Source organism: Lissotriton vulgaris, chromosome 6, assembly GCF_964263255.1.
Source record: "Lissotriton vulgaris chromosome 6, aLisVul1.2, whole genome shotgun sequence".
NCBI lineage: Eukaryota > Metazoa > Chordata > Amphibia > Caudata > Salamandridae > Lissotriton > Lissotriton vulgaris.
In genome coordinates, this window is record NC_141694.1 from 1828749866 (window position 1) to 1828771337 (window position 21472).

A 21472-nucleotide genomic window follows, 5' to 3' on the forward strand; every position below is an offset into this window, starting at 1 on the left:
ATCCATTCCGCCGCTTCTTCAGGGGAGTCGAAGAAGTGCGATTTATTCTCGTAGATGATCTTGAGACGGGCAGGGAACAGCAATGCGTACTTTAAATTCCTGTCCCTTAGTTTGCTCTTCACGCCCAGGAACGTCGATCTGGCCCTTTGCACTGCTGGGGTGAAGTCAGGGTACACAGAAATGGTTTTGTTCTCATATTTTATCGGTGCTTTTTCTCTTGCCACTCTTAGGACCGCATCTCTGTCCCTATAGTTCAGAAGGCGTGCTATCAGCGGTCTCGGTGGTGCTCCCGGTTTGGTCGGCCACGTCGGCATCCTGTGCGTCCTCTCAACACTATACAGTTGTGTCAGGTCTTGTGGGTCCAGAATTGTTTTCAACCAGTCCTCGACAAATTGCGCCGGGTTCCTCCCCTCACTCCTCTCTGGAATACCCCAAATTTGCACGTTATTGAGGCGAGCCCGCCCTTCTGCGTCATCCAGCTTGTCCCATATTAGTTTGATCTGCTTCTCTATAGTCTCTAGCTTGGTCGAATGGTCTGTTTGTTGAGGTATGAGGTCGTCAGGAGCCAGTTTGTGCTCTGTTACCTTTTCGGCCAGTTTGTTATGGTCCGCCCGAAGTAGCGACAGACCAGTCGCCATGTTGTCTATGCGGAGTTCCAGTGCTTCTCGGGAGGCCTTTATTTCTGCTAGGATGAGGTCTAGCTTCGTGTCTTGCGTGCATTTCCCCGTCGGAGGAATGATCTCCACGTTGGGGGAGGCCAGGGGGTCTTCCGAGCCCGTAGAATGGGTGTCAGCGTTCGCACCCTGCTCCTGTATTTTGGTCCTGTGTTTCCCCATTGCTCTCGTCTGCAGGGTGGCGGTGGTATGAACACGTTCGTTGCAATCAAGTCAGTGTGCTCCCGTCGCCGACACTCCGCTCCTATTATCCCAGCAAGTGGTATAGTGGCCTGGAGAGTTTGCTTACCCACGGCACACCCGGGTCAGCCGTGTGAGTCAAAGTGTGACCACACCGCACTCAGAATTGGACGGAGTTGTAGATACTGTCGGTGCAGCACCGTCGCTGGGGATCCCAGCAGGGAGATTGCTGTTATTAGGGCGTTCGTGTGATTATAGTCCAGCCACCATATGCCGCTGGTGCCTCGGTGCCACGGTGTGACTTCGTGTCCCAAGTCGGGTGTTGGCCTGGCGGGCGGCGCCGGTGTAGCCTCGTTCCAGCCACAGAAGAACGGCAGGGGCGGGGAGTCCGAGATGGCGCTGAGCAACAAAATGGCGCTGGGCGCCTCGCCGACCCGGTCGCGGAGACCATTCCTCCTGCGTAGCGCCAGTGCCCGTTCCTCGCTGCGTCGTGTGTTCGCCTTTCAGGATGGATAGCCAGGTACCGTGCTCTGCTCTCACACCGGCCACCCGGCCGCGCCACCTCGATGCAGGGCGCCGGGTCGCGGGAGCCAAACTCCACGCACACTCTTCTCCGTCGGTCTCGGGTGTCCACTCGTGGCCGGGCGTAGGGACGTCTGCACTGCCGCAGCCCAATTCACGAATCCGCCTGCAAGTATTGCTCCTTTTCACCAGCACCCGCACAGCGCGGCTTCTGTCGCTCCGCCCCAGCTCGGCCCGGCTGTCAATCGAGGCCGCGGCTTCACAATGCGCATACAGGCCACGCTGGCGCTGATCTCTCCCTCCGCACACGGGGCTTCTGGTGGGTTCGCAGTTGTTCCATGCCGGTCGGCTACCTCCACCTCGTTGGCGGTGTGCCGCGATGGGTCGAGTGGGGCCCCAGGATCTCAGGATATTTAGCAAGTGTTGCGGGCATGGGACGGAGCTAACGCGCTACACGTCCGCCCTGCTCGGCTCATGGCCACGCCCCCTGGTGTAGTGCCACTTATCATGAATGTGTCTAGAGCATGTGGTTAGTATTGGTGTAGGGCCACTTATCATGAATGTGTCTAGAGCATGTGGTTAGTATTGGTGTAGTGCGATGTGTCATGAGTGTGTCTAGAGCATGTGGTTAGTATTGGTGTAGTGCCATGTGTCATGAGTGTGTCTAGAGCATGTTGTTAAAATCTAGTTTGCGACATCAACATTATCGGCGCCATCTTGTCCCTTTTAGGCTTATTCGTGCGCGTAGGTGGCAGCTATTTTGAAAGCCATGGCCTCTCTGCTCACTGCCGATAGCCAGCGCTTCTCTCTCTCTCTCTCTCTCTCTCTCTCCTAACCTCGCAAGCATCCCCTGCACGCTGACAGCCTGCCTCTTTGCTTGATAGATTCGAGTGGTATGAGAGGCGGTTAGCGCCGGGCAATACTTAAAAAGGTTCTCGGTCAACATCGGCCCTACCTTTTTCTACAATGTGGACAGCATTGGTGTAGTGCCACTTATCATGAGTGTGTCTAGGGCATGTGGTTAGAATTGGTGTAGTGCCATGAGTCGTGAGTGTGTCTGCAGTGTGTCTGGAGCATGTGGTTAGCATGAGGCAGTATCATTTGTCAGGCTCGTTTCTAGAGCATGGTGCTAGCATTGGTAGAGGACTATTTCTAATTAGTGTTTCTGGAGCATGCCATTAGCACTGGTGTAGCACCACTTGTCATGACTGTGTCTAGAGCCTGTGGTTAGCACTTCAATCCATGCAAATAATCAAAGTAAACTCTTACACCCTGTCAGTTACACTCATACACTTCCATCATACAAATCCACAGCATGCAATTGGCAGTTGTTCTCATCAGTACATGCAGAACTTTGGATTAATTGAGTTTATTGCAGGGCAGATGGGATCCTAGGAACTAACTGTTAGACCTGTCTGGCTTTTTGCGTAGTCCCTCCAATTTATTATTTATTTTGTCCCCTTTTTCCCCCTCATACCCTTAACCATTTTTGTCCACTGACTTTTTCTAGGTGTTGGGCAAGGGGATAGGTGTTCTTTTTCCCCTCATAGTTTTTCACCTCAGGCCCAGAGGCCTGTTCTGACAGGAAAAGTTGGAACCACAAAATGGTGGCTACCAACTGCCCTAACTGTCAAACCTAGAACTTGCCCATAGACTAGTATAGGGCGGAATGCGGGGCAGCCATTTTGTCTACCTGAGAGAGTCAGCTGGAGGACAGGCTGTAGCTAAGGGTGGGAAGAGGCTAGACATAGGGTTGACCTCCTGGACTGGGAAGCGGCCTTACTGATTCACCACACTGCCCCCCTTTGGGTTACTTGTCCTGACCCTGCTGTTGAGGGTTACTGGAGACCCTGGGCGCCTAGCTTGCCCCTTGTCTAGATCATACAGGGCGAGTCTACAGGAGAAGGAGACTGCAGCGCTGTGGAGCGCAGTCCTCTGCCCAGTAAAGGAACTTAAGGGAAGTGATCCCCAGGATACCATTACAGTGGCTGTGGTGATTGTGAGCTGGTGAGGAGTCTATCACCACGTATTACAGGTTATTCCCCCCTTTTCCCTGTACCTGGGGCTGCCCTTGTCCTACAGAACTCCCAGTGACTGAAGTGGGGCTGGGAGCGTGTACTTCTTGAGGCGCTTCGCGGCGCGCTGGTTACTTGATCAGGCTGCCTGTGTGCCTGTGACCGGTGATAGCAGCGGACGCTGTGGGGAAGGATCGGTTTCCTGCGCTGTGTCCTATCAGCGCTAATCCGGCAGAAGGAGCGAGTGAGCCGGTGTTTGAGGGCGGGGCCGGAGGAAGCAGAACCGAGCAGACTCCAGTTGAAGCCGCTGCTCGCTCGCGCATGCCCGGTCGCGCCGCTTCTCGACAGGAAGGCGGAGGCGGGACCAGGCGGGGAGGCGCCGAGAGCCGAGCAGAGGTTTAGGTGTGTGGCAACGTCTTCCCCCGCTCGAGCGCCTCACGAAGAAGCTGGCGTGAGCGGGAGGGGGGAACTGAGGAGCCTGGAGAGGCTCAGAGGAATCGGCAGAAAACTCCCTTTCCCTGCTCAGAAGCCACACGGAGGAGCTGGCTCGAGTAGGAAGGGGGAAGCTGAGGGGCCCTGGAGATCGGCGAGCCTCCTCAGCATTCAGCTCCTTTGCCCTGCCTCTGGTGAGGCCAAATTACAAGTAAGGAGTCTTAAACAGGGGAAGTTAGAGGCTGAGAAGTGTCTCTCATAAGAGCAGAGACTGCCGATTGACTGGACTAGGACCAGGCTGGTGCTAGGGAGCGCCCTCTGGTCCTGAAAAGTTACAGTGAAATTTATAACATTGAAGGTGGAGTGTTCATTCAAATATGAGCTAATATTCTGATTTAAATGTCTCTAATGTTAGCATAATTGATAATAATTGTTGATAATTCAACTGCAAGGAGTTAGAGCAGAGGGAGGCTAATTAATCCTTCTATGAACCAAGGAGGGGAGAGAGTTAAGGTTTAGGTGGGTCAGAGAAGACCACATCTTCAGAGTAATGAGTTTAATGTAAAACACCGTTAATGCTGAGTATTGATTTGATTTAACAACTTCAACAGTATTGTGATTTATGACCTGACATTCTGCAGTGTATTTAGTTGTGAATTCTGAAAGTAAAGTGCAAAGATATTATTTTTATAAACCAGTACATATTTTCATAACAAATTGGTGTAGTGTCCTTTTCAAGTGTATTGCGTGGATTTACTGCTGGGTGGTCTGCAACCTTCACACTTGTGCCTCTAGAATTGCATGTCTTACCCCTAGGCCAGGCTACCCTAGGTGACCTGACATCCCAGGTTCTAACAGATTGGTGCCTAGCGGTGGGATTCTGACTTGGTTGCAGCTACTCAATAGTAATTCAACGCAATAAACTGACCTACACCAGGAGTTTTCTCCTTGCGGCCCTCCTAATTTGTCTTTTTATTTTTCCAAATTTGTTCCTGGTGGTGGGTGGAGGTAGCTTTAGGTTGCCCTTGCAACTCTAAAATTTTTGGTGTTTGTAATCTAGGTTTGCCTATCTCAAAATGGAGTTTGCCTTGGAAAACCTAGAGGTCTATTCTGTGGCTCAGCTGAAAGAGTTCTGCCAGCAAATGGGGGTATTTTTCAAGCATGGTGCCAGGAAGGGGGAGCTCCAGACCAGTCTCAGGGCTTGGGTGGAGGCACACCAAGAAAGGAAGGAGGAGGATGAAGGGGTAGACAGGGACACGGTGGTGGAGATAGATGGGTTATTCCACTCTGAGGGGGAAAACTTACTCCCAGGACCAGTGTCCTACTCCAGAAGGGGCAGTAGCGCCTCTGGGGGAAGCTTAACTGAAGCCGAGCTCACTGATAGGAGGGAGAAAAGACAGTTGAGATGGGAGTTGGCTAAGTTGGAGCAGGAGAAGGAGGAGAGGAGGATGGCCCATGAGTTCAGGCTGAAGGAATTAGAACTCAGAAGCCTGCAACGGGGGTCCTCTCCTGAAATGAATGGTGGCAGCGAGACAAAAGAGACAGCCAGGGAGACCAGACCCTATTTGCCAAAAGACCTTACAGCTAGCTTCAGTCAGGGGGATGACATAGCTAAGTGGCTGGCTGCTTATGAGGTCTCCCTAAGAGCCGATGGGGTGCAGGAAAAGCACTGGGGGGGTGGTTTGTACAATTACATGCCTCCTGCTGGACGGGACACCTTGCTGGCTCTAGAACCAGAGGAACAAACCAACTACCCCACCATGAAGCTGGCGTAGTTAAGGAAGTTTGGGCTTACCCCAGAAAGGTACCGTCAGAAGTTCAGGGGGAGCCACAAATTAAGCACCCAGAACTGGGTGGACTTCCTTGACTACGCCAGAAAGGCCTTAGAGGGTTGGGCAAAGGGCAGTGAGGTGAAGGATTATGAGGGGCTGTATAATCTATTTTTGAAAGAGCACCTCCTCGAGAAATGTTTTCCCGAGCTGCGCCAACACCTGGTGGACAGCAAGCTGACCAATCCCCGGAAGCTTGCAGAGGAGGCGGACATCTGGGCAAGTACCCGGGTGTCCTCAAAGGGGACTGGAGGGGATTCTCAAAAAGCCGGACAGGGCGCCCCCCAGAAGAAGGAGGGGGGAGATAAAAAGAAGGAGTTCTCCAAAGGTCCCCAAAATAATTTCCAAGGAAAGGGAGCATGTTTCACCCCTAAGGCAAACCCGCCCAGAAACCCTAATCCTGGCCAAAGCCAGCAGCCAAGGGTTCTCCACTGTTTTGAATGTGGTGGTGTTGGACATTATAAGGGTGATGTCAGATGCCCAAAGAGACCACCCCCTCCCACCGGAGGAAAGTCACCGGGAGTAGCTAGTGTAGCGCTCGGGGAGGAGTTGCCCTTAGATAAAAGGGGTGAGTGGGCGGGTATCACCTTAGTGTCCCTGGGAGAGAGGGAGATGGTTCCAAAGATCCAAGTGCCCCCAAATACTACAAAGTATGGGCAATGGGTCACCATCAATGGCCAGAGAGGGGAGGCTCTGAGAGATACAGGAGCCAGTATGACTATGGTGAGAAGTCAACTGGTGTCTCCAGAGCAGGTGGTTCCTAATGTACTCCACCCCGCCGCGATGGCTGACGGCAGAATGGGCCACTATCCAGTGGCTGAGTTTCCCTTTGAGTGGGAGGGGGTTGCAGGTTCACTTCGAGTTGCCGTAAGCCCTGCCGTGCCAGTCGATTGTCTGTTGGGGAATGACATGGAACACAACACTTGGAGAGAGGTGGAATACTGGACGCATTCTGCGATGCTGGGTACACCTGACTGGGCCTGTGCAAGCACATGGTCTGCGACTGCCCGGAGAGGGAGTTCGCCTGGGTTGGAGCCTGGAACAATGGCCCAACCTGCTGCTAAAAAGGGACAGACCCGGAGACAGGGAGAGCCTGCTCCGGCTTCCACACCCCATGTGACAGATCGGCCACCTGCGGTGGTGGACCAGGAGTCCGTGGAGGGGGAAGTAGACTCTCTGGAGGATTCACCCATCCCTGCTGAGTGGCATGTGGAGGGAGGTCCTACCAGAGAGGAATTCTGTAAGGGGCAGAAGGAGTGCCCCACCCTTGAGGGACTGAGGCGACAGGCTGAAGCCCAAGCAGCAGGTGATGTTACGGGACACTACCATATTTACTGGGAGGATGGACTCCTCTACAGTGAACCCAAGGTACCCTTGCCTGGTTCATCAAGGGCCTTGGTAGTCCCGCAACAATACCGAGCCTTTCTGCTGGAATTGGCTCATGCTATACCCCTGGCAGGACACTTAGTCCAGGACAAGACCTTTGCACGGCTTGTCCTCCACTTTTACTGGCCTCAGATGAAAGTGGCGTCCAACACTTACTGTCGGACATGTGTAACCTGCCAGGCCAGTGGGAAAACAGGGGTGAAGCTAAAGGCTCCCCTGGAACCACTTCCAGTCGTTAGCACACCCTTTGAGAGGGTGGGCATCGACATTGTAGGGCCTTTAGATCCACCAACCACAGCTGGTCACAGGTTCATCCTGGTCCTGGTGGATCATGCCACACGGTACCCAGAGGCAATTCCTCTGAGGACAGTCACTGCACCTGTAGGGGCTAGAGCCCTAATGGGGATCTTTACCCGAGTGGGATTCCCCAAGGAAGTTGTGTCCGACAGGGGGACCAACTTCATGTCAGCTTACATGCGGGCAATGTGGAAGGAGTGTGGAGTGACCTACCGGTTCACCACTCCTTATCACCCCCAGTCAAATGGACTGGTTGAGAGGTTCAATAAAACCTTGAAGGGCATGATCAGGAGTCTGCCCGAAAGCCTGCGGAGGAAATGGGACGTCCTCCTACCCTGTTTGCTCTATTCTTACAGGGAAGTGCCACAGAAGGGAGTGGGCTTCAGCCCCTTTGAGCTTCTGTATGGGCACCCTGTACGCGGTCCTCTCAGCCCGGTGAAGGATGGTTGGGAGAAGTCTCCCAGGAAACCCCCCCCAGGATGTGGTGAGCTATATGCTGGCCTTCAGGAGCCAAATGGCGAAGTTGTGGAAGCAAGCTTCTGACAACTTGGAGGCCAGCCAGGCAGTCATGAAGGAGTGGTATGACCACAATGCTCACCAGGTGGAATTGGAGCCTGGCCAGAAAGTGTGGATGATGGAGCCTGGAGAGCTTAGTGCCCTCCAGGATCGCTGGACAGGCCCCTTTGAAGTGTTGGAGAAGAAGGGTAAGGCCACATACCTGGTGGACCTTAAGACCCCTCGACAGCCCCTACGGGTGCTGCATGCCAACCGTCTCAAACCCCACCATGAGAGGCCCGAAGTCATGTTGATGATGGTGACTGATGGGGAGGAGGAAGCGGAAAGCGAACCTCTCCCAGATCTATTTTCGTCTCAAGAGAAGGATGGGTCAGTGGAGGGAGTGATTCTCTCTCCCACTCTAACTCCTGAGCAACGGGAGGACTGCCGCCAGATCCTGGAGCAGTACTCTACGTTGTTCTCCCTTGTCCCGGGAAGGACTCACCTGTGTACCCATGATGTGGACACAGGGGACAGCCCACCAGTGAAGTCAAAGACCTACCGGCTGTCCGACAAGGTGAAGGCTAGCATCCATGGAGAGGTTGCCAAGATGCTAGAGCTGGGAGTTATTGAACCTTCCAACAGCCCTTGGTCCAGTCTGGTGGTGCTCGTGCCAAAAGCCGCACCACCAGGCACCACACCCGAACTGAGGTTCTGTGTGGATTACCGAGGACTGAACTCAGTGACAAAGACTGATGCTCATCCGATCCCTAGGGCGGATGAATTAATTGACCGGCTAGGAGCTGCCCAATATCTGAGTACCTTTGACCTCACTTCAGGGTACTGGCAGATCTCCTTGACAGATGGAGCAAGGGAAAGGTCAGCCTTCTCCACGCCTGAGGGACACTTCCAGTTCTGTGTGATGCCCTTTGGGCTCAAGAATGCCCCTGCCACAATTCAGCGGCTGGTGAACCAGGTCCTCTCTGGAATGGAGAGTTTCTCTGCTGCTTACCTGGATGACATTGCTGTCTTCAGTAGCAGTTGGGAGGACCATTTGCAGCATTTGCAAGCAGTTCTCCAGGCCCTGAAACAAGCTGGATTGACAATCAAGGCCAGCAAATGCCAGATTGGGCAGGGGTCGGTTGTGTACCTTGGACACTTGGTGGGTAGGGGGACTGTGCAGCCCCTGCAGGCGAAGATTGAGGCAATCATGGCCTGGGAACCCCCCAAGACACAGACTGAGGTCCGAGCTTTCCTGGGCCTCACAGGCTACTACCGTCGCTTTGTGAAGGGGTATGGCACTATTGTAGCGCCCCTCACAGAGCTCACATCCAAGAAACAACCTCGACGGGTAGTTTGGACGGAAGCTTGTTAGCAAGCTTTTGAGAGACTGAAACAGGCAATGTGTGCAGCACCGGTCCTGAGGGCCCCAGACTTCTCCAAGGAGTTCATTGTCCAAACAGATGCATCAGAACATGGCATTGGGGCAGTGTTATCGCAACTAAATGAAGAGGGCCTGGATCAGCCTGTAGTCTTCTTATCCAGGAGACTGCTTCCCCGGGAACAGAAGTGGAGTGCAATTGAGAGGGAAGCTTTCGCGGTGGTGTGGGCTCTGAAGAAGCTGCGGCCATACCTCTTTGGCTCGCACTTCCTGGTTCAGACTGACCACCGACCCCTTCGTTGGCTGATGCAAATGAAGTGGGAAAATCCCAAGCTGTTGAGGTGGTCCATCTCCCTACAGGGAATGGACTTCCGGGTGGAACATCGGCCTGGAGTGGACCACGCCAATGCAGACGGTCTCTCCAGGTATTTCCGCCTTAGTGATGAGGACTCCCAAGGGGTTGGGTAGTTCTCCCCACTTTCAGCTGGGGGGACGCGTGTTAGACCTGTCTGGCTTTTTGCGTAGTCCCTCCAATTTATTATTTATTTTGTCCCCTTTTTGCCCCTCATACCCTTAATAATTTTTGTCCACTGACTTTTTCTAGGTGTTGGCCAAGGGGATAGGTGTTCTTTTTCCCCTCATAGTTTTTCACCTCAGGCCCAGAGGCCTGTTCTGACAGGAAAAGTTGGAACCACAAAATGGTGGCTACCAACTGCCCTAACTGTCAAACCTAGAACTTGCCCATAGACTAGTATAGGGCGTTCCAGAACCTTCTGGTCCCTTCTGGACCACTGAGGGTCAGCCTATATAAGGCGGAATGCGGGGCAGCCACTTTGTCTACCTGAGAGAGTCAGCTGGAGGACAGGCTGTAGCTAAGGGTGGGAAGAAGCTAGACATAGGGTTGACCTCCTGGACTGGGAAGCGGCCTTACTGATTCACCACACTGCCCCCCTTTGGGTTACTTGTCCTGACCCTGCTGTTGAGGGTTACTGGAGACCCTGGGTGCCTAGCTTGCCCCTTGTCTAGATCATACAGGGGGAGTCTACAGGAGAAGGAGACTGCAGCGCTGCGGAGCGCATTCCTCTGCCCAGTAAAGGAACTTAAGGGAAGTGATCCCCAGGATACCATTACAGTGGCTGTGGTGATTGTGAGCTGGTGAGGAGTCTATCGCCACGTATTACAGGTTATTCCCCCCTTTTCCCTGTACCTGGGGCTGCCCTTGTCCTAGAGAACTCCCAGTGACTGAAGTGGGGCTGGGAGCGTGTACTTCTTGAGGTGCTTCGCGGCGCACTGGTTACTTGATCAGGCTGCCTGTGTGCCTGTGACCGGTGATAGCAGCGAACGCTGTGGGGAAGGATCGGTTTCCTGCACTGTGTCCTATCAGCGCTAATCCGGCAGAAGGAGCGAGTGAGCCGGTGTTTGAGGGCGGGGCCGGAGGAAGCAGAACCGAGCAGACTCCAGTTGAAGCCGCTGCTCGCTCGCGCATGCCCGGTCGCGCCGCTTCTCGACAGGAAGGCGGAGGCGGGACCAGGCGGGGAGGCGCCGAGAGCCGAGCAGAGGTTTAGGTGTGTGGCAACGTCTTCCCCCGCTCGAGCGCCTCACGAAGGAGCTGGCGTGAGCGGGAGGGGGGAACTGAGGAGCCTGGAGAGGCTCCGAGGAATCGGCGGAAAACTCCCTTTCCCTGCTCAGAAGCCACACGGAGGAGCTGGCTCGAGTAGGAAGGGGGAAGCTGAGGGGCCCTGGAGATCGGCGAGCCTCCTCAGCATTCAGCTCCTTTGCCCTGCCTCTGGTGAGGCCAAATTACAAGTAAGGAGGATTAAACAGGGGAAGTTAGAGGCTGAGAAGTGTCTCTCATAAGAGCAGAGACTGCCGATTGACTGGACTAGGACCAGGCTGGTGCTAGGGAGCGCCCTCTGGTCCTGAAAAGTTACAGTGAAATTTATAACATTGAAGGTGGAGTGTTCATTCAAATATGAGCTAATATTCTGATTTAAATGTCTCTAATGTTAGCATAATTGATAATAATTGTTGATAATTCAACTGCAAGGAGTTAGAGCAGAGGGAGGCTAATTAATCCTTCTATGAACCAAGGAGGGGAGAGAGTTAAGGTTTAGGTGGGTCAGAGAAGACCACATCTTCAGAGTAATGAGTTTAATGTAAAACACTGTTAATGCTGAGTATTGATTTGATTTAACAACTTCAACAGTATTGTGATTTATGACCTGACATTCTGCAGTGTATTTAGTTGTGAATTCTGAAAGTAAAGAGCAAAGATGTTATTTTTATAAACCAGTACATATTTTCATAGCAAATTGGTGTAGTGTCCTTTTTAAGTGTATTGCGTGGATTTACTGCTGGGTGGTCTGCAACCTTCACACTTGTGCCTCTAGAATTGCATGTCTTACCCCTAGGCCAGGCTACCCTAGGTGACCTGACATCCCAGGTTCTAACACTAACTATATTAGTTCATGCCTATTTATTTTAACTTTTAAAAGATGGCCAATACAATTTAGTGAATTAAGAGAGGGTTTACATGAGTTAATTGAGTTTGTGGCATAGCAAGTGGGATTCCATGATAGTTACCTTTAACACAATTGTGTTGTCTTCATTCTTATGTTTGCCATAGCCACCGGCACTGAGGTTTGTATACAGCATTTACTATTCAGGTAAAGTAGTTCCTCAGATTTCAAGATGGTGACCGGCAGTACATTCAGATGAAGAACCTCTCTACCAGTAGCAAAGTGTTCTCCTTGTTTTAGCTTAGCTGTTTCCTAGAATGGGATAAAAGTTAAGTCAATATTAAGCTTTGGGTTCTTTATATTTATTTATTGTCTCCATTGGAGGCAGCCATGCGGCAGAACAGGGGTAGATCTCAAAGAAAAGAGAATAACAGGTGTAGTTGGTATCTACTGGGAACAGTATTGATTTTAAATCAAAACAATTGACTCCCCAAATAAGTGCTAGTTAAAAAGTGAAGCAGACCACAATCAACAGAGAGTAACCAGGTGTATTTGTGTTTCTACTCCAGTAGTTATAATATTGGGATAAAAGTAATGGAAGAAGTATAATCTTCTGCCCCATACACAAATCCCTGGATAAATGAGTTGTTATTAAAGTATATTAGTTGGAATAAGATGATGGAAGCTACCTTAGGATGTGAATATTTTTTTCAAGGTGCCAGTAGGAGGTAAGCACGACAGATTGTCATATTAAGCCAGGGATATTTCGTTTTGTCGAGGAGAAATAATACCTGTAAAATTGCCAGGTAGGTGTTTTTGTTAAATGAGGTTCAGCTAGGGCCCACACCCCCTTCCCATAATCAAGTTCTAAAAAGTTATGTTCTGGACATTTCTTGTTTTTAGAACTATCAGTGAAAACTCAGGGCCTTTGACATGTAAGGCGATTTTATTTAGAAGAAAGTAATAATACATGAAGGAAATTATCCTATTGAAGGGGAAGGATAGTAGAGTAAGGTCCTATTCTTGGAATGCTGCAAGGGTACACTTGAGGTTTAATAGACAGGGGAAAGGTTTCCCTTGGGATGATCATGTTTGTTTTAGGTCTTAATCGGTTTGACACCTGATGATGGTTTAGGTTTCACATGCAGACATCCATTTGATATAGTGTATTGTATGTAACGAGATAATACTCTATATGCCCAATGGCTTGGTAATTTGATGAATTAGTTTCTTTGTTGATATTTTCTGATCTCCTCTCTATAATGAAATTGTCATTAAGATGTTGGTCCTGAGGAAGGTGTTTTCTAATCAGCATTACACCGAAACGTCCATCAAGCAATTTACTCTCTATGTTTAGATAGACCTCATGTGTTTGGATAGCCATAACTGCACATGTTAGAGGACTGATTAGGAATTGACGAGAACACTTTTTAATTGCATGTTGTTGATTTGTATGATAGAAGTGAATGGGGTAATTTATAGGATCGAGGAGTTTGTTTAGGTTATTCATATGGATTATATTAGTATGTATTTTATGTGTATTTTGAAGGAAATAATGTATTAAAATGATTGTAGATGCATTTTTGAAATTCATAAAATAAATGTGAATAAGAAACCCGTATGGATTATTTGTGAATTATTGTTCAAATTAAGCTAGCACCAGCACAGTTGGTAGGGAATTCTGTCTCAAAGCATGCTGTGAGTGCACTGGATGTCCTTGTAAACCCTGTGTCCACCATTAAGGCTTTAAGAAGTTACTAATGTTTTGCCTTCAACGTTTATGGGACTAGAGATTAGAATGCAAATTAAATTCCTTCAAAATATTAGAGAGGTAACAATCTATTGTCCCACTCGGGTGACAAATGCCATAAGAACAATTGATGGACAGAATGCTACACAATGTCAAACTTTCACCCCAGGACAGAGATCCGGGCCTAAATCCATCGTTTTATTGCTCCCAATGCCTTTTTAGTTCAGACTCAGCCATATGCAAATCAGCCTTGACCCTGTTTCCCATGGAAACAGCCCAGCCCGATCTGCCAGGTCAGGTCCTCCCTGGAGTGGAAACAAGCATCCTGGGACCGGTTTGGGGAATCACCCCTCATCAGCCAGGCTAGCTTCACTCCAGTGGCATGGAGAGCATGGGACCCAAGTCTGGGCATACCTGTCCCACTCGGGGTGACAAACTAAAAAAGAACGATTGCCAAACAGAATGCTGCACAATGTCAAGCATTTACTCCAGTACAGAGATCTGGGCCTAAATCCATAGTTTTTTTGCTCCCTATGCCTTTCCAGTTCAGACCAAGCCATGTACAAATCAGTCTTGACCCTGTCCCCATGTCCAGCCGAACTGCCAAGCCAGGTCCTCCCTGGACTGGAAACAAGCATTGAGGGACCGGTTTTGGGCATAACCCCTCCTCAACCACACTAGGTTGACTCTAGTGGCATGGAAAGCATGGGACCCACGTCTGGGCATACCCTTCCCACTCGGGGTGACAAATGAAAAAAGAACAATTGATGGAAAGAATGCTGCACAATGTCAAACATTAACCACAGTACAGAGATCTGGGCCTAAATCCATTGTTTTTTTGCTCCCCATGCCTTTCCAGTTCAGACCGAGCCATATGCCAGTCAGTCTTGACCTTGTTCCCCATGGGAACAGTCCAGCCCGAACTGCCAGGCAAGGTCCTCCTTGGACAGGAAACAAACCTCTTGGCACCGGTTTCGGGCATCACCCCATATCAGCCAGGCTAGCTTGAATCCAGTGGCATGGAGCGCACAGGACCCACGACTTGGCTTGGCAGTTCAGGCTAGACTGTTACTATAAGGAAAAGGGTCAAGACTGATTTGCATATGGCTGGGTCTGAACTGGTGTGGTGAAGTGATCTAAAGATCGATGATGGATTCAACCCAGATCTGTGACTGGGAGTGAGTGTCTAAAAAATGTCGGTACAAAGGGGGGTGGTGGTGATGGACAGGACTTGCTTGAATCCAGTGGCAAAGTGAGCAAGGGACTCACGTCTGAGCATACCCTGCCACACTTATGGTGGCCAAAAGCGGAACAAAAGGGGGTGGTGATGGACGGGGCTTGCTTGAATCCAGTGGCAAAGTGAGCAAGGGACTCACGTCAGAGCATACCCTGCCACACTTATGGCGGCCAAAAAATGTCAGCGCTCCGTCCATCATCTTCTTGTGTTTGCTTTGTTAGCCCTAAGTTGGTAGGGTATTCCCAGACCTGGATCCCTTGCTCACGTTGCCACTGGATTCAAGCTAGCCTGGCTGATGAGGGGTGTTACCCCGAAACAGGTCCCAGGATGCTTGTTTCTGGTCCAGGGAAGACCTGGCTTGGCATTTCGGGCTGGGCATTTCCCATGAGGAAAAGGGTCAAGACTGATTTGCATATGGCTGGGTCTGAACTGGGGTGGCAAAGTTAATTAAAGAGAGATGATGGATTCAACTCAGATCTGTGACTGGAAGTGAGTGTCTGAAAAGCTTCATGACTCCATCTATAATCTTGTGTTTGCCCACGTTGGCAGGGTATGCCCAGACATGGGACCCTTGCTCACTTTGCCACTGGATTCAAATAACTTGGCTAATGAGGGGTGTTACACAAAAACCAGTCCCGGGATGCTTGTTTCCGGTCCAGGAAGCAATCAATCAATCAATCAGGGAATCGTAAGCGCGCTACTCACCCGTGAGGGTCTCAAGACGCTGAGGGGGCCGGGGGTTCGCAGATCATTTAGCCGAAGAGCCAGGTCTTGAAAGTCTCCCTGAAGGTGTTCAGGGAGGGGTCGCGTCTGATGTCTGCCGGTAGCTCTGTTCCAGGTCTTGGCTGCAATGTGAGAGAAGGATCTTTCGCCTGCTCTGGCTCTGTGGATGCGCGGGGTTGCGGCCAGTGCAAGGTTGGAAGAGCAGAGGTTTCTTTTGGGTATGTGGAAGTTGATTCTGTCGTTGAGGTATTTGGGTCGATTGTTGTGTAGGAATTTGTAGGCGTGAGTAGGGATTTTGAAAGTGACTCTTTTCTCCACGGGGAGCCAGTGGAGACTTCGTAGGTGTTGAAGGACGAGTCTGGCGGTGGTGTTCTGTATTGTCTGGAGTTTGCGGAGTAGGGACTTGTTGATGCCGGCGTAGAGTGTGTTTCCATAGTCCAGTCTGCTGGTGATGGGTGCGTGGGTGACTATCTTCCTTGACTCAGGGGGGATTGACTGTAAGGTCTTGCGGAGGGTTTTGAAGCAGCTGGAGGTGACGGCTTTGACCTGTCGGTTCATGGTGAGTGATGAGTTGAGTACGATGCCGAGGTTCTTGGCATGGTATGATGGGGTAGGTGGGCTTCCGAGGGCAGTCGGCCACCACATGCTGTCCCATGCAGAAGGGGTGGTACTGAGGATGAAGACTTCTGTCTTCTTGGTGTTGAGCTTCAGGCAGCTGTTGGTCATCCAGACGGCAACGCCTTTGGCGCGCCTGTGGTGTGCCAGCTGTGCTTATCCGCTGCGCAACTGCGCAGCGGCCGACATCAAGTAGTGAAGGTGGGAGGGAGGAGAGGCTGGGAGGCAGGAGCGGGGGAATTCCAGGGGAAGGGCTGCAGAGGCAGCAGGGGCAGCAGCGGCAAAAGGAACAGGCAGGCACGAGAAAATAAAAACAGTGGTGGAATTAGAGCCAGACACAGATGGGCACAATAACCGTGGCACAACAGGGAAAAATTAAGAAACAAAACAGCTGAGAAAGTTTACGGTGGTTGCAGGCAGTCTGGCACCAGTTGGAGCAGGGAGCAGGCAGCAGGCGCAGGAGCGGACAGCAGCCTCGAACCTCCCAAGGAGGAGGCCGAGGTCTGGAAGCAAGAGACGTCAAGCAGAGCTGCAGTGGGAGAGTGGACCTAGACCGATGGTCGTAGGTCTTAGGACAGACCTGGCTTGGCAGTTCAGTTACTATAAGGAACAGGGTCAAGACTGATTTGCAGTTGACTGGGTCTGAACTGGGGTGACGAAGTGAGCTAAAGAACCATAATGGATTCAACCCAGATCTGTGACTGCTTCCGCGCTCCGTCCATCATCTTCTTGTGGTTAAATATAAATTGCAGCTAGAGGACAACATTTTTTTTAGTGCTCATAGCAACAATAGCGCAAGTCCACCTTTTATTGATGCACTATCATTAAATGACATAAACTACTATATGTCAATTTAGAGCTACATATCATTCTGAGATTGTAATGATGACAGACTTGGTGGGCCCACCTGAGGTTCAGACTTTTTACCACTACAATGAATAAACAATGAATAAACCTTCTGCTAAATAGTTAAAACAAATGAGCTATCCTAGTATATGTTCCTTTCTTATCCTGTTTTTTTCCAGTGGCCAATCACCACTCAATACTTATATTTCAATGTTTAAAAATAGTTCAAAATTGCATTTCTTTTTAGTTTGAACAGACTTCAGGTCACAAATGTATTGTCAAGATGCAACACATCTTCAATGCCATACTCTATGATCCACTCACTAACTAGTCATTCAATAGAGCATTTAGTTGAATAAAAATGTCCTCAGTCAGTGTTTGTAAGAAAAAGAAAGATTTTTATTTCATTACTATTCCTGAGAATTCTTTTTATACTCTACATGAAAGGTAAACATTTTTAATTGCTAGTTCAGAACTATTGCATTGGAAAAATACAAATGCCTCATACATTTATCTCAACCCTCCTCCTCCTCCTCTAAAGTTTCTGTCCACTCCGGATGATCTGATGCGTCCTGGCACTGCTGGTATTCTGTAACCAGATCGTTCATACTGCTCTCAGCCTCCACGAACTCCATCTCGTCCATCCCTTCCCCCGTGAACCAATGGAGGAAGGCCTTCCTTCTGAACATGGCCGAAAACTGCTCAGCGACCCTTTTGAAAAGCTCTTGGATCGCTGTGTTGTTCCCAAGAAAGGTGGCAGCCATTTTCAAGCCCCGCGGTGGGATGTCACAGACCGCAACCTTGACATTGTTTGGGATCCAGTCGACAAAATAGCTACTGTTCTTGTTCTGTATGTTCAGCACTTGCTCCTCAACCTCTTTCATGGACAGGCGCCCTCGAAAGACGGTGGCTGCTGTAAGGTACTGCCCATGTCTTGGATCACAGGCCACCATCATGTTCTTGGCATCAAACATCTGGAGAATGAGCTCTGGCACAGTCAAAGGCCGATACTGTTGGCTCCCTCTGGATGTCAAAGGAGCAAAACCAGGAATGAAGAAATGGAGGCGTGGAAATGGTATCATAGTGACAGCTAACTTTCGGAGATCGGTGTTGAGCTGGCCAGGGAAGCGCAGTGAGGTAGTCACACCGCTCATGGTAGCACTCACTAAGTGGTTCAGATCGCCGTATGTGGGACTGGTGAGCTTCAAGGTTCGGAAACAAATATCATAGAGAGCCTCATTGTCAATGCAATAGGTTTCATCAGTATTCTCAACCAAGTGGTGAATAGATAGAGTAGCATTATAAGGTTCTACAACAGTATCCGAAACCTTTGGAGAGGGAATGACACTAAAGGAACTTGTAATCCTGTCAGGGTATTCCTCTCTGAATTTATCGATGAGCAGCATTCCCAAACCAGATCCCGTTCCTCCTCCAAGGGAATGTGTGAGCTGGAACCCTTGGAAGCAGTCACAATGTTCACATTCTTTTCTCACCACATCCAGGATGGAATGTATCAGCTCAGCTCCTTCTGTGTAGTGGCCTCTGGCCCAATTATTTCCTGCCCCTGTTTGTCCAAAGATAAAGTTATCAGGTCTGAAGAGCTGACCAAAGGGCCCAGATCGCACGCTGTCCATTGTTCCTGGCTCCAGGTCCACTAGTATTGCCCGGGGAACATATTTACTGGAGGACGTCTCGTTGTAGTAGACATTGATTCTCTCCAATTGAAGATCTGAGTCGCCAGAATAGCTTCCCGTTGGGTTAATGCCATGCTCATCGCTTACACCTTCCCAGAACTTGTATCCAATTTTGTTCCCACACTGGCCAACCTGAATGTGCACAATTTCCCTCATTTTGATGTTTGCTTATATTTTGAGATATTAACTTGTATTCCTATTAATCTCTAATCCAATGTATCAGATGTAACTTGGGTTGATTGTCTTCAAAAATGTCTGAGGTGATCTACAGGGCACTATATTCTTTTAAACAAAAGCATTCTAACTGCTTTGCATCCTGTCTCTCCACTTGCTCAGCCTGGAATGTTGGATTGTGTGAGGTCAGATTGCCCAGAAGCTTATCTTGGAGAAACCTTTCCTTGTGAAATGCAGTCAAGTTTTCACTGTGTTTAATATCTGGAGACACTTTAATTACTTAACACCAAAATAGCAATCACATCAACTGAAATCCTGCTGATGGCAAAGGATATGTAGTCTAGCCACAGGGGGTTTCTAACTTTTTTAACAGTGAGAACTACTTCTGATCAATGAAACCCATCCTCTGTTACTGTCTAATGGTAATTTAAGTGTTCTTGATAAAAGGAAGGAGCGAAAGAAAGAGAAAAGAAAGGGGAGGAGGACAGAAAGAAAGAAAAAGTGAAAAGTGGGAGAAAGGGAAGGACAAAAATCAATGAACATTGGGAAAGGAGTGAAGAGCTTAAGGCAAGAAGGGAAGGAAATGAGGACTAAAGGTGGAGAAAAGGAAAGCAGAAATAAAGGAGAGGAGGAAAGACTGAAGGACCAAAAAGAAGGGACGAAGGTGATATGGAGGCAATAAAAGGAAAGGGTAGGAAAGAAAGTAAAGAAAGAAAGAATTCAGGAGAGAAAGAATGTAGGAGAAAAAGAAAAAAGAAATAAAGAAACAGCAGGTATGAAGATGAAAAAGATGAAACAAACATGAAGATGAGAGGTAACAAAAAGACAGAAAGGAAACTTAGAAAAAAGTAGAGACAAAAGAAAGAAAGAATAAAGCAGAGGGAAAAAAGAAAATAGCAAGTAAAGTTGAGATGAAAAGAAGAGAAAGTAAAAGAAAACAAAAATAGAGAAAGAAAAAACGAAAGAAAGGGGAGGATAAAGGGAGAAGGAAAAGCCAAAAAAAAAGGAATTAAGAAAAAAAGGAAAGAAAACAAGAAACTAGGAGACGAAGAGAGAAATACATTGAGAAACAAGAGAAAAGAAGAAGGACATGATGAAAGGCAGAAACAAAGGAGGAAAGGAAGAGAGAAAGGAAGCAGAAGAGATAAGAAGAAAGGAGGAGAGAAAGGGCAGAGAACGACAGAGAGAGAAAGGTTAGATGAGTAAAAATATGGGAAAGAAGAGAAAGAAAGAAGGATAGAGAGGTGAAAGGAAAAAGAAAAAAGAAAGGAACAACAAAGAAAAGAAACGTAAATGTAGTGTAGACGTGAAAAGTGCATTTTTGGATGTTATCTAATAACCCTCTGAATATTTTAAATTGAGCTTAACAAAACAGAAGTTGAAGTAAGGTAATATGTTTCAGGGTGAAGGCTTTCAAAATCTATGGTTGCATTCATTCTTCATAGGCAGCAGCATGAGATTTACTAAGATTTAACGCCGTGACTGCATCAGAAAAGTAACGTAATACGATGCAAAATCTTTTTGACTAATTTACTTTCCGGTGCTAACTTGTTTAACGTGGAAAAACCCATGAAAGTAGTGCAAAGCAGCATATAGCGATGCTTTGCGTTACTTAGCGCCACAAGGCTGTTCCATGGGTGATGCATGGGCATTCCATGCAACCTCGCAAGGTTTCTGACGCTAAAAACGAATAATTAAAAAAGCAGACAGGGTTTAGTGTGAAAAATTGGCCATTAAAAATAGGTGCTATGTAGGAGAAATGCTTTAATTCCTCCTTTCTGTTCCTCGTTTGGTGTGTGGTGCACTGTACAGCACAGATACAAAGTGGGGAAAGGTTTCAAGTTAGTCTAAGCATGGTATGTTGTACTGGAAGGATTCACTTCATGAAAAGTGGGCGTACCCAACCTGTTAGCGACTAAAAAAAGTCGCTAACATCGCTATCGCCTATTATCAACAGAGGCGTAGCGATGGAAATATTCGCGCTAAGCGCGAATATCTCCAAAAGCTAACGCCTACTCAGACCAGTTCTTAGCCATTATATCCATGGGAGGTGGATATCGCTTTAGAGATAAACGTTGCTAATAGCACGTTATCTCTGCGATAATATCCGGCGATGCTTGGCAATAAAAAAAACTCGCTAAGCCCATTTAGCGATAAATATCGCTAGTTGTTGGTAATATGCCCCAGAAACCCCTTTCCCAACGGGTGCATTAAACATCGCACCCGCTCAGCATGTGATCAACTGTGCAACAAGTGACCCCCCTAATGCCCTTCGCCTACGAATGTTATTTATAATTGTGATTTGCTCCTCTTAAAAATGGCCCACACAATTACTTTCAAACCAGTGCTGTGGCATCTCACTTATTTGCTTTAAAAAATGTTCTAATGTGCTATTAAATGAGTTCCTCGGGCTCTAAGTATTTGTGATGTCCTAGGTTTTCCTAAAGTTATCCCAAAGAATATCCCAGTGATTCTAAAGGGCGTCCTAGTTGTGAAATGCGAAGGACAAAACAGGCCAACATTCATTGCCTCACATGTGACACATATTGGTTTATATCAGCCTTTCCAGTTCACATAATAACTATATTGGTATACATATAAAACATATCGGATGCGTGCACACTATACTGGTTCACACGGTGTACGTTGGTTTGTAAGTGATATGCTGGATTCATGCTACAATAGTGATTTGCAGTATTAAGACATTGGTTAATGCGTAGGCAAGCTATTAGTACACATATCAAACCAAAGGAAGTTTGTGAG

General features: G+C 48.7%; 1 protein-coding gene and 1 pseudogene across 1 annotated transcript in view; one reads left to right on the top strand and one right to left on the bottom strand.

Annotated features, from left to right (window-relative positions):
- Positions 1–21472, top strand: part of LOC147709576 (transcription factor 24-like) — a 137472-nt gene that overhangs the window by 17740 nt on the left and 98260 nt on the right. The gene's annotated exons all lie outside the window — the stretch shown is intronic.
- On the bottom strand, positions 17357–18691 carry LOC147709577 (tubulin beta-5 chain pseudogene; annotated as a pseudogene).